A 14,757-nucleotide genomic window follows, 5' to 3' on the forward strand; every position below is an offset into this window, starting at 1 on the left:
CGGTACATCCAAACCGTCATCGAACCCATCGTTCTACCATTCCTAGACCGGCAAGGGAACGTGCTGTTCCAACAGGACAATGCACGTCCGCATGTATCCCGTGCCACCCAACGTGCTCTAGAAGGTGTAAGTCAACTACCCTGGCCAGCAAGATCTCCGGATCTGTCCCCCATTGAGCATGTTTGGGACTGGATGAAGCGTCGTCTCACGCGGTCTTCACGTCCAGCACGAACGCTGGTCCAACTGAGGCGCCAGGTGGAAATGGCATGGCAAGCCGTTCCACAGGACTACATCCAGCATCTCTACGATCTGCATTGCTGCGAAAGGTGGATATACACTGTACTAGTGCCGACATTGTGCATGCTCTGTTGCCTGTGTCTATGTGCCTGTGGTTCTGTCAGTGTGATCATGTGATGTATCTGACCCCAGGAATGTGTCAATAAAGTTTCCCCTTCCTGGGACAATGAATTCACGGTGTTCTTATTTCAATTTCCAGGAGTGTATATTTGTTCAATGAATACCCGTTTATCATCTGCATTTCTTCTTAGTGTAGCAGTTTTAATGGCCAGTAGTGTAGCTCCGACATAATACACTCACAACTAAACATAACATTGTTCTGACTATTACTGACACTTAGAACGTATTTAGAACATTGCACAGGTGCCATTCGTGGTCAAACACAAGAGCGCAACCTGCAGGGTCGTGTAGCATCGCGTTTATGTTCAAGTGTGTAATTCTAGTGGTGGTCCAATATTTTTGCCAAACCCTTATGTCTTGGCATGTGGGCATAAGTTTTTGGCTGTCGGACAAGGCTGGTGGCACATGTGAGTAGGGGAGTTCCCAGTTAACGATTGCCTTTATGAATTTTCCCTGCTGACTGGTGTAAGGGGAACAGCGGAGTAGTAGGTGATTTAGATCTGCCGCTTCTGAAGTGTGATCTTCGCAGTATGTAGAAGTTAACACTTTTATTCTGTAGAGATGTGCAGGATAACAACTGGGTCCACTTCGCGTTCTTATTATTGAAGTTTTATGTCTTGGTGTACTTTTTAACTATGAATGCCATGTTTTTTTAGAAATAAATATTGGACTCCTTACAAAGAGTTGTCCTCACGTTACCTGAGAGGTTTCCCATAATCTGTACAATTCATCCAGTGCCCCTTTGGTTACAGTGATTACGAAATATGTATGAGGTAGACGTAAAAAACAAAATATTGCTTCCGCGGTAGAACTCTTTTTTAACTGATCATCCATTTCGTTCTCCGTGATTCCGGGATGTCCTTGGAGCCACAAACATTGCACGCTTTGGGATTTTTCGGATACACTGATAGATTAGTTCCTGTACATCGAAGAAACAATTTTTCACGTTCTAGGATTGATGTACAAGTTTTTCGAGAGCACTCCTGTGAGCTTTTCCAACATCGCTCTTATTGTCTTACTTTTGCCGAAAAAAAATTTATGCTTATAGATACAGTATGTTACTTTTATATTTAACACTGAAACACTAATTGTTACATGAATCTTAATCTCAGCTTTTTGCTTCTATTTTAACAAATATAGTTGTTCATTGCCACTTTGACAGAGCATGTTCAATACGTTATTGATTCTAATTCTTTTCATTTTTTATTCTCATTAATTCATTAAATTATACACAAGCAGTAGAAGCTTATACAGTTCATTAATAAACCTTAAGTAATGTGTTGTTGCTTTTAACCTTCCATTACAACTAGGCCGTATGTGTTCCAAGATAGGTTGTCAGAAGACTTGTGGTAATTTGCTGCAAGTTACAGCTATGTATCAGTGTCCAAATGGTAAAGAGAACTCTGCTAATGCTTTGCAGAATTCTTATAATTAGAACAATCGCCTTTATGTTTCGCTGTCTTCAAGTTTCATTGTTAGCCCTCTTCTCCGCTCCATATTGTGGCATTGAATTATTTGACGCCTGCAGGCATAAAATACAAAGAACAGATTGACAAGACGGGCTGCTGTTGCATCTAACAGGACATATCGTGCGAATGAATTGCACCCATGTATTGGTGTTTACCACGCCACAAACGGTGCCCATATTGACCACCTGTGGCGTGAGTTCAAAACTTGGAGAGACACTCCATGCACTAATGTTTCTCTATTTTCTGTACGTCTTGTAGTTTTTGCGCAGAGCTAATTACAGATGATCCTCTGTGTGCCATCTCTTCCGCGTTGGAAAAGGAAACAGCTGGAAAACATTTTCCATTTTGTTCCTTTTGACTGCGACATTAATTAAAATAAACATATATTAACGTCTTTCATTCTGAAAAAATGGCAATGAACGGGCTAACTCGAAAATTTCTGTAAAATGCTATTTTTTAGTACTAGTTACCATAGAAGTTTCCCTGGTAGGACCCGCAGCAGTCTCTGCCTACGGATCTACAGATCCCAAATATGGCCCTGCGTAGAGTCGATAGCTTTACTTTTAGCATCTGCCATCAGCTATTCGTACAGCCACACGATCCAGTCACATTTATGTGACCACCGCCTATGTTCGACCTCAACATGCAATACACAGCCGGCCGTGGTGGGCGGGCGGTTCTAGGCGCTACAGTCTGGAACCGCGCGACCGCTACGGTCGCAGGTTCGAATCCTGCCTCGGGCATGGATGTGTGTGATGTCATTAGGTTAGTTAGGTTGAAGTGGTTCTAAGATCTATGGGGCTCATGACCTCAGAAGTTAAGTCCAATAGTGCTCAGAGCCATTTGAACCATTTTGCAATACACACTCACGGCCACAGGGGCAGCACTAGCATTGGTGGACATATAAAGCGTGTGAGGGGACGCGGACGACAGTGCAGTCGTTGTCGCAATGCGAAAATGGAGCGATGTATCTGACGTCCGGTGTTGTAACTGCGACCGGAACGGTCGCGGGGTTGACGTGACGGAAAGCGCGGCGGGACCCGCGGCCCGCGAACGACAACACAAACGGGAGAGCACGGACACGACCAACGAAGGACCAAACGAACAGCAACAAGAACGAAACAACGCAGTCAGAAGAAAACCTAACTAGACAACCACGTCCCATCGTAAACTGAACACGAAAGTAAATACGCTGTCTAAGGCGAGGCGATATGTCCAGAGACGTACGCAAGATTAGATTGACTGGCTGAGCGAGAGGCAGGCGCTTAAATCCATGATCGTGGGCGCCGCTATTGGCCGCTGGGACCACGTGTTCCACTGTGGCGCTCTCACACTAAAGCGGGCCAGGAGGCGCGCGCCGCCACAGCTTATGGCGCGATGGTGCAGAGACCTCTAGGTGTCTTCGACGTCCATATCGTCTGACGCGGTACCAAATCCGACAACGGCCTTGCCGCAGTGGATACACCGCTTCCCGCCAGATCACCGAAGTTAAGCGCTGTCGGGCGTGGCCGGCACTTGGATGGGTGAGCATCCGGGCGGCCATGCGCTGTTGCCATTTTCGGGGCGCACACAGCCTCGTGATGCCAATTGAGGAGCTACTCGACCGAACAATAGCGGCTTCGGTCAAAGAAAACCATCATAACGACCGGGAGAGCGGTGTCCTGACCACATGTCCCTCCCATCCGCGTCCTCAGCTGAGGATGACACGGCGGTTGGATGTTCCCGATGGGCCACTTCTGGCCTGAAGACGGAGTACTTACCTGACGTCCAACGGGGCATGATAGTAGGCTTTCGGGCCAAAGCTGGAAGCATTTCCGAAACGGCAAACCGATACAAAAGAGTTACATGGTTCAAATGGCTCTAAGCGCTATGGGACTTAAAATCTGAGATCATCAGTCCCCTAGAACTACTTAAACCTAACTAACCTAAGGACATCACACACATTCATGCCCGAGGCAGGATTCGATCCTGCGACCGTAGCAGCAACGCGGTTCCAGACTGAAGCGCCTAGAACCGCTCAGCCACAACGACCGGCGGAGTTACATGTTTGCACCTGTTACTGTCCTTCAAAGTGGTCACCAGCGTTGTGTAGACCCCGTTGCCAGCGATGTAGAAGGCGTAGTATACCGTTAGCAGAGCCTGTTCTATTGATGCGAATGGAGCGGTCCACTGCCTGTCGAATCTCTGGAACAGTTCTGAAGCGAATGTCACGAAGTGATTCCTTCATCTTCGGAATCAGATAAAAGTCACAAGGACTTATGGTGGATAGTACAGAACTTCCCAGTCCCATCGACCGAACAGAGCAGCTACAGCTTGCGTTGTACGCGCCCGCGCACTGTCGTGCAAAATGATGGGTGGGTTGCGCAGAAAGCGTCGCCGCTTTTTTCGCAAAGCTAGTCGCAGGTGATGCTCCAAAAACGAACAGTAACACTGTGCACTGACGGTCTGCCGTGAAGGAACGTAATCCGTTAGGATAACACCATCACAGTGGTACACGAGACTCGCCATAACTTTAGACCGCTCCGTTCGCACCATCAACAGAACAGGCTCTGCTAACGGTATATTACGCCTTCCACATCGCTGGCAACGGGTTCTACACAACGCTGGAAACTACTTTGAAGGACAGTAACAGGTGCAAACATGTAACTCTTTTGTATCGGTTGTGAATAAATAGTTGCCACTATTTAAGTTCCAACGCTCGTACTTTTCATTAATATCTCAAGAAACAAAGTTACGTAATTTTTCTCTGTTTTTTTTTTTTTTTTTTTTTTTTTTTTGCAGGTACATGTCTACAGCCCTGGTACACATTGAAATCTCCACGCCACAGTAGCACAGCACGTCGCTAGAGGAACCAAATGAAAATGGCGCGACCCATTAACAAAATGGAGTACGTACGATGAGTGGTGTTAAAGTTTTAATTATCACCTCGAGATGGTAATTAAGAGTCGGTGATTACTCATCTCATGTTGTCGTGTCATTTCACACCGTATTTACCCGATGTGATTGTTTCCAGTGACTGATCACCAACCGTGTAATTGAAGAGCAATGTATCTCTCTCCCTATTTACGGGCTATACGCTGCATCCGTTAATGCTGAGTGTCAGCTGCCATTTCCAGAACGAGAAGTCGATCCTCCGCAGGCCTCCCTACATTTCATGGCGTTGTGACCTTTTTATATGCAACATAAATTCACGAGCCACTCACAGAGATTCTGACGTTAGTGCGCAGAAAAACAACCTGGTGATAATGTCACAGCAGAGTACCTGGCGATGAAATGACGAAAATCCTCTAAATAACAGTAGGTCGGAAATGCGCCATTGTGGAGGTACGGCCAATCAGTGTTGAGCGTGCAGAAGTGAGTACATTTACATTAACTTGTCCCAGCTAACACCTGCTGTGTTAAAGAGCGCAGTTACTAATTAAATTTGCTGCAAAGAATGGTTTCTGCTGAACAGTCAAAACTAGATAGCTTTTGAATTCCTGTCCATGCTGGTTATTTTAGACACGAATTTTCTTCCGTCTCTAATGACCTCGATGTCGACGGGACGTTAAACCTAATCTTCCTCTTTTTGCAAATTTTCCGCTGTGTTTACTGGGCAAAGCTTGGCTATTAAACCAACTACGCTAAAATTACCGTAAAGCCATTAATCAGTGAAGGTAATAAGCTGCACTGCAGTAAAATAGTCGACATGTGGTACTGTAAGGTGTAGTATCATTAATAATGAAATCGGAGGGTTACTTGTTTTAAAATGTTGTTATTCTTTCCTGCCACCAAGTACAGTTGGTTAATAGGTGTAAATTAAGACAATGCTGCAATAGAAAACGGAACTTAAATTTTACATGACTCTTTGGTTAAACGTTTGAGCGGAGCGAAAACCGGACTCCCTAGATGTTACATAATGTATTATTGTCAGATAATTTTTATAGCCAAATGAAGAGTGGGAAATGGACAAATGGAATATCAAATTCACTAACGTGAGATCTTGTTTTGGAAAAAAAAGGTTGTAAGTAATCATGTTAAGTAAGAAAAACTTAATTAGGGATTTGCTACTAGTTGTGTAAATGCAGTGTCAAAAAAGTCATCTCTTGTTCCTAAAAAGTTACATTTGTTTATAAGTTGTAGATTTCTTTCTTTCACAAAACTTTTTCCAACACGTAGAGGGGTGGGTGCAGCAACCAGTAACATACGACGAAGAAAGAAACAGTTTTCGTTGCAGCGATGTAATTATTAATTTACCAATGACGCGTTTCGCCTGATTCAGGCATTTTTAGATTGGCTGATATTAGATGATGTTAGGTACATGGGATATCGAGCATACAAAACGTGTTAGCAGATAATTGCCCTCGTCAAATATTTCCGACCTATGGTTATGTGGAAAATTTCGCTCTGCTCCGACTTTACTGATAGGTTGTTTTCTCCACTCTGCATACAGCGTGCGTAGCCTACGAGATTTGCGGCAGATGACTGTGTATGACTGTGGCACACGTCATGTTGTTATTTGTTCAATTGTATTAACACTTTTATCAACTGACATATTGAAGCTAGAACAATTTCTTTTAATGGAACAGTATACTTTTCTTACGGCATTCGATGGCTCTTGAAACGATGTTCATTTTACGTTGGAACATTTAGGTGGGTTAAAATAAGCACCGTTACTTTTCCCTCCGGAGTTATGAACATAGTTTCTACATCTACATCTACATTTATACTCCGCAAGCCACCCAACGGTGTGTGGTGGAGGGCACTTTACGTGCCACTGTCATTATCTCCCTTTCCTGTTCCAGTCGTGTATGGTTCGCGGGAAGAACGACTGCCGGAAAGCCTCCGTGCGCGCTCGAATCTCTCTAATTTTACATTCGTGATCTCCTCGGGAGGTATAAGTAGGGGGAAGCAATATATTCGATACCTCATCCAGAAACGCACCCTCTCGAAACCTGGACAGCAAGCTACGCAGCGATGCAGAGCGCCTCTCTTGCAGAGTCTGCCACTTGAGTTTGCTGAACATCTCGGTAACGATATCACTCTTACCAAATACCCCTGTGATGAAACGCGCCGCTCTTCTTTGGATCTTCTCTATCTCCTCTGTCAACCCGACCTGGTACGGATCCCACACTGATGAGCAATACTCAAGTATAGGTCGAACGAGTGTTTTGTAAGCCACCTCCTTTGTTGATGGACTACATTTTCTAAGGCCTCTCCCAATGAATCTCAACCTGGCACCCGCCTTACCAACAATTAATTTTATATGATCATTCCACTTCAAATCGTTCCGTACGCATACTCCCCGATATTTTACAGAAGTAGCTGCTACCAGTGTTTGTTCCGCAATCATATAATCATACAATAAAGGATCCTCCTTTCTATGTATTTGCAATACATTACATTTGTCTATGTTAAGGGTCAGTTGCCACTCCCTGCACCAAGTGCCTATCCGCTGCAGATCTTCCTGCATTTCGCTGCTATTTTCTAATTCTGCAACTTCTCTGTATACTACAGCATCATCCGCGAAAAGCCGCATGGAACTTCCGACACTATCTACTAGGTCATTTATATATATTGTGAAAAGCAATGGTCCCATAACACTCCCCTTTGGCACACCAGTGGTTACTTTAACGTCTGTAGACGTCTCTCCGTTGAGAACAACATGCTGTGTTCTGTTTGCTAAAAACTCTTCAATCCAACCACACAGCTGGTCAGATATTACGTAGGCTCTTACTTTGTTTATCAGGCGACAGTGCGGAACTGCATCGAACGCCTTCCGGATGTCAAGGAAAATGGCATCTACCTGGGAGCCTGTATCTAATATTTTATGGGTCTCATGAACAAATAAAGCGAGGTGGGTCTCACACGATCGCTGTTTCCGGAATCCATGTTGATTCCTATAGAGTAGATTCTGGGTTTCCAGTAATGACATGATACGCGAGCAAAATACATGTTCTAAAATTCTACAACAGATCGATGTCAGAGATATAGGCCTATAGTTTTCCGCATCTGCTCGACGACCCTTCTTGAAAACTGGGACTACCTGTGCTATTTTCTAATCATTTGGAACCTTTCTTTCCTCTAGAGACTTGCGGACCACGGCTGTTTGAAGGGGAGCAAGTTCTTTCGCGTACTCTGTGTAGAATCGAATTGGTATCCCGTCAGGTCCAGTGGACTTTCCTCTGTTGAGTGATTTCAGTTGCTTTTCTATTCCTTGGACAATTATTTGGATGTGAGCCATTTTTTCGTTCGTGCCATTTAGTTATTTCCCAGAAAGCTGCAGCAACTAGTTGTAATTTTTTAAGAAGACTATTATTTTTCCGTCAGGTTGCTGCTACATTTAAATCAATCGTGTACAAATCAACTGTAATCAATTTCCTGTCAATTTCAGTGATACAGCTAGGAACATTCAAAGTGTTAGGGGTTAATGCAACATGCTGTACGTAATTGGCTATGTGCAGCTGCATGAAATGTATACGCAGTTGCGAATACGAATGACCATCAGCTGTATAAGGGAATGACGATGAAAATTTATGCCAGATCGGGACCCGAACCCAGATTTCCCGCTTTACGCGAGCGGTCGCCTTAACCGCTTTTTTTTTTCATTTATTCGTTACTGTTCAAATGGCTCTGAGCACTATGGGACTCAACTGCTGAGGTCATAAGTCCCCTAGAACTTAGAACTACTTAAACCTAACTAACCTAAGGACAACACACACATCCATGCCCGAGGCAGGATTCGAACCTGCGACCGTAGCGGTCGCGCGGTTCCAGACTGTAGCGCCAGAACCGCTCGGCCACCAGCGGCCGGCCGTTACTGTTCGTTGTGTTTGATAGGGTCGGACGTCACATGACACACGTTCAAGTTCATCGTTGATTCTTTCACTCAGACTCTTTTTTAATTTTATTTCAGAGGGCAGCCAGCCCTTTGACCGCACACGATGAGCTACCGTGCCAGCAGCTTTGGCTCTCCAGACACGCCTCACGGCCAGAGGCAAACTTTCAGATGTCGTAGTTCCTGCGTCACAGCCTGTACTCGTACACACATTATGTAATTCCCGTACATGGGAGGACATTTTAATTGAAAGTCGCTGCCTGATACCGGCGGGTAAATACCACATTGCGGTGCCTATGCTGTTAAAAAGAACGATGCATTTCTCTTTCGAAGCATGACTGAAAGAACGTTGCACCGCTCTTCTCAACAGCACAGGCACTGCAATATCGTATTGTATTCAGATGGGAGTTCTAGTGGCGTAATGTTCGTTTCAGCGAGATGTCCAAAAGAGTACCCATTTTACTGATTGCAGAACTCAGTGTGCTTTCTAAACGACCTACGGACGAGATATAAAGTTGCTGGTATCACGGAGCGACAAGCCAAGAGGAAACACGGTTTATCTTCGCAGCCTCGGCGTATCTTTATGCTGCATATGACGACGCAGCCTGGCGTAAGAGCCTCTCTTGCCGGTGTTTACATCGCCGCAGTTGTTCCGGCCGCCTTGCCTCTTAGATACTTTTGTGAAAAATTTCAACGCCAACAAGCGTAGTAAAACTGAATTGCGTTTTTCAAGAAATGCTGAATACCATTGAAAAAGAGCACTATTCAATTTGCTCGTAAATAAACGTATTTTCCTCAAATTCTCGGTTGATTCAAGAGTTAGGGAGGCAAGCACCAAACTAATACAAAGTACTCTTGCAGTAACTCTTATTTCTTTAGTCTGAACTACTTTAATAAACTAATTCCGTAGTAATATACTCTTTTAATAACAGTTGGAGAGTTCATAATATCGTGTCAGCGTAATTTATGCTATAAAGGGTTATCAAAATTTAAAGAAGCTAAGTGCTCTTGTATTAATAATAAGATCGGTCTATTATGAAAAATAAACACGTTATTAATTTGTGAATCTACCGATCAGTCCTTAACCCCGCCATTTGCAGCTACCACCGTCTATTATTGATGAGTGACACGTGTTAACTTAAGAGGCATCTTAAGCATCATATACAATTTTTTTTTATCAGCTTGAGATACGGGCTAACAGCAACGTGGGGGTAGCCAAGGACAATTTAGGGTGAAAAAAAATTTTCGAAACACATACCAGAAAGTGGAAAAGAGGAGTCTGCTGAAATAATGAAAAAGTATGTACCTACTATTGAATCAAAAAACAAAAAAAACCACAATGTCTACATGCTAAAACGGTGCTTGGGAAAAAAATGCACGGTTAATAAATGCAAAAGCTCTTACACAGAGATCGCAACAGCAGATTAAAGTAATTTGGAAAGACGTGAAAGCGAAAGCAAGGGAAATAAAAGCCAAATTTAGTTGAGGACAATTCCAAATTGGCAGTGAAGTCGCTGAGACGAAAATAGACGAATAAGCCAAATGTTTTTTGATATGGTCCCACAAAATTTTAAGGAGGAAACTGGAGTTAACGAGAACTACACAATAGAAGATAATGTGGTCCTTTCAAGCAACATCGATGCTGAAGGTTATTACTTTTGAATTCATTATGGGAGTGACAGTGATCAATCTGTTACAAATATTTACTATTAAAATCAGTCTTGATCACGATTTATTTATTAAGGTGACCGGTTTCGACCACTGCTGTGGTCATCTTCAGACCATTGAGTAGGAACCTCTTTCAGCAGGGGCCGGCTGGAGTGGCCGTGCGGTTCTAGGCGCTGCAGTCTGGAACCGAGCAGCCGCTACGGTCGCAGGTTCGAATCCTGCATCGGGCATGGATGTGTGTGATGTGCTTAGGTTAGTTAGGTTTAATTAGTTCTAAGTTCTAGGCGACTGATGACCTCAGAAGTTAAGTCGCATAGTGCTCAGAGCCATCTTTCTGCTGGAGAATCACTACTGTAGTGATTCTCCAGCAGAAAGAGGTTCCTACTCAATGGTCTGAAGATGACCACAGCAGTGGTCGAAACCGGTCACCTTAATAAATAAATCGTGATCAAGACTGATTTTAATAGTAAATAGATGCTGAAGGTGATTATCCTATAGTCGTGATCCGCGGCTTACGTTCTCTGGTGGGAGCTTTATCAGCAGACGCGCCCTTAAAAAGAGCCAGAGAACACAAAGCTCTAGAGAAGAACAGGGAGTTGTTCGAAAAAGCAGGCGGGTTTCATTCGATAAAAATGCATATAGTGCCAGAGGAATCTAACTGAAAACTGTTATTAATTGAGAGACAAAGAGAAATCATGGAAGAAGAGCGTAACCTCAAAATAGGGGTTATGAATAAGTTCAAGAGCGAAATGGAGCAAACTTCAAGTTCCGGTTCTTCCGGCAATGTGTTCGAGAAATGTAGGTTTTTGTATAGAAATAGGAATATGTTTTATAGCATAACACATTTTTTTTTGCTTGATATTTTTTCCAGTGGTGAGGCCTACTATGTTTTTGCTTTCCACAAGATATAATATTTGTGTTCATTATTTCAGCAGCAGTACATTTAATTTTTCTAATTACCGCAGTCTAAAATTTATTTTTATTAGCAAAATTATAAAACTAGACATCTTATTTTTCTTAGAAATAGGGAAAACATTGTTATTTTATAACTTTATGTACTGAAGTAAGAAATAAAATGAAAATGCTGATTCCCTAATTGCAAAACAAAAAGTAAGAGAGAGAGAGAGAGAGAGAGAGAGAGAGAGAGTAAAAAGAGAGAGAAACCTAATTATAAAATTATACATAAATAAAATGGGTCACATTTCACAGCAGTGGCAACGATCCAGTGACACATATTCATTTAAGGAGGAAAAGTCATTACATTAACTCGTCATTTTACTAGAAAATTAAATTTTAATTAAAATACATAAATATGATAGACCTTCTGACAGCTTGGCCTGCAGCATCGTTTCTGGCTAGGTGTCCTCGATGTCTAGTGGTAAGGGGTCTGGAACGTTCCAGCGTCTAACCCCGGCCGGCGCTGGAATATTCAGGCTTCCGAACCCTAGCCTCCACCTCTGCCCTGGCATGTGGCGCATGCCGGGAACCCCCGTGGGGTCCGAGATCGGTTCCCACGTGGAGCTCGCTCCTACACTACAGACTACACCTGATTAGCCGGCACGGTAGCTCAGCGTGTTCGGTCAGAGGGTTATCTGCCTTCTGTAATAAAAAAAACTGAGGTAATGTATCAACAACGAACGGAATCGGGTGTCTTGCGACGTCCGCCACAAGCAGATGCAACGAACGAAAATGAACAAAATGAGGAAAAAAAATACATACTGGTCGATGTGATTCACCTCCATAGCATCAGGGTGAAACATATCCTAAACTTCTTTTTCGAAGATGTGCAAAACCGCAGTAGCCACCGTGACATTCCCACACTCGTTTTGTTTATATCGCATTGTTTTAGTGAGAACTTGGAAACATTTCTTCCATACATCGAATGAACGCTCAATTACACATCTGGTAGCAATATGAGCTCTATTGTAGCGCTTTTCGGCTCCTGTGTTGGGTCGAAATACAGGAGCTATAAAATGGCTGGCGAAAGCATATCCACTACCTCCAACAAGTAACTCATCATACTATCCATTTCCAAATTCTGCAGCAACTCTACTATACTCCTAAATGTGTGCATCACGTGTGGAGCCCGGCCGATGGCGTACCACGTTCGAAAACCTTCATATTAGCATCACAGATGGTTTGGGTACTGATAGAAAAGAAATTCTTGCGATTTCTGTTTTATTCTGCTTGTGCTCCAGGAGGACAAACTATCGATATACGTACATAATCTGCGGCCCCTATGACATTCGGGAATCCACCATTTGTTCCTTGATATATTTTCTCTGTCCGCAGCTCGTGGTCTTGCGGTAGCGTTCTCGCTTCCCCGGAGGAAGGCAACGGAAAACCACCTCCGGTAGGACCTTGCCTAGGACGGCGGTGCGGGTTTCCCGCGTCGTCCCCTACGCTCCTCGGAGTATGGGACCTTATCATCATCATATTTTCTTGGTTCTGAGTCATGGACACATACAGTGGCTTCAAGGCACTTAAACTGTTTATCACACTGTTAAAGGCTCTTCCCGCCGTAGTACGGTGGATGTTGATGAGATCCCCTGTTACGATTTGACAAGTACCAGTGCGAAAGATTCCCAGTCATAAAGATGTTGCAGCCTAGGAGACAAAGCAAGGTTCCTGTCATAATCATGCTGCAGTAACGACTCCAGCATACTATGTAGTGACTCAAAAGATTCCTTATGAAACTCAAACAACTCTTTGATATCATTGTCGCTGTACATCACCAATGGATCTGTTCCCTCCATTAAAACCCTCATTCTTGGGGTGTCTACCTCTTTCTCCATCTCCATATATTCTTCGTAGTCCAGGTAATCCATAGAATTCGATATTTAACACGCAGAAACCAAAGATCACATCTTACTCTCTAACTCTACTCATACTACTACTTACGAATAAATGTTGGGTTTATTTTCTCCTTAAGTTACTAACGCAATAGCATAGTCTTTGATGTAAGGATGGGCAATTTTTAAAATATCGATACATACTAAAAAAGACACCATTACTATCGAGACAAAAATATCGACCTTTTATGTATCGATATTTCCGACCCATCCCTACGCGACAGAAGGGGGAGTGAAACACTTTTGATATGTGCAATGCTCATGAAATATTTCACTTACCATAAACATTTCAAACAACAGAATTCCATTTTCCGTTGAATTCCAGTGCAGTAACGTGTGTGAATTTTGTGCTGAGGCTACGTTACTTTTACAGTGTGTCTATCTTTTTTTGATCCAGGCACTCACGGGATAAGTAGAGTGCGCAAACTGCCTCATACTTGGGAGCAGGGCGTGGTAATTTCCACAGTTCTCATACAATGCTGTCAGTAAACGTGTTCGTTTGTACCTCGTACCTATCATTTGCAGTGGTAGAAATGACACATGGAAGTAACCAACTGTCATGGATATGCAGTGCAGAGACATTCAAGTTCAAATCTAGTAGCTGGGATGGGCAAGAAATCTGCCGGTGAGAACTATAGTGCCTACGACTCAAGAAAATACAGACAATAAAATATATCACTTTCGACACTCAGTATTCAATATCAATTAATTGACATATCGATAATCTATAGGTTGCCTACATACATCGAAATTATTATGGAAATGTCGATATTTTGATACATCGATACTTTCGCTCATCCCTGCTTATATGTTGCTCTCCAGCAGTTAGGGTAAACGAAAAATTTACTCCTGTATTAATTTACCCCTTTAGTTCAGCACTCTTTAACTGGAAGTCGTCGAGTATAGGACGCAGACATAACGCTGACGTATAGAAATTGGGTTCTGACTGGGGAGCTTGCTCAGATGGTCAAAGCGGAAGAGCGTCTCAACACTTTGCAGACTTGCGACACTTGAGACGCACTTTAGAGATGTGACTCGAATGAAATAATGTAGCGAATAACACAGAACACGCAAAACAAACTAAGAGCCAACAATAAAAAAAAGAAGGAAGAAAAAGCTCCGCCACTGCCCGTCTCAAGCCCGGGGTCTAATCTCGCAAGTGATGAGGAAGGAAGAAGGAGACGAGTAGCACCTCGTAAAAAGCCTGTGTCGATCTGGCTCCGTATTGTAGCACCTGCCTAGGGTTACGGACGAAACCCGGTCAACGGTCTCGAAGGAGGAACAGAAATCCTAGCTTCCATAGTCAGAGGGAGCGGAAAAACCTAATGGAGAAAACCATCAAAAATAATCATTCGGGACTGACATTCCGATCTTATTCAGAAATCTATTTCCTACCATGTACGATGGACAATTTCAGTTGCAGAATGGAAAGTTCGCTAAAAGTAAGCGCTGCCGCAGGTGGTTACTCGAAAGAGGATACCACCATTGCTTTATGCAGTGCATCAGAACCTTGGGTTCTGGAGAGTCCCAACAT

This window comes from Schistocerca nitens, chromosome 3 (genome assembly GCF_023898315.1).
Source record: "Schistocerca nitens isolate TAMUIC-IGC-003100 chromosome 3, iqSchNite1.1, whole genome shotgun sequence".
Taxonomy (NCBI): Eukaryota; Metazoa; Arthropoda; class Insecta; order Orthoptera; family Acrididae; genus Schistocerca; species Schistocerca nitens.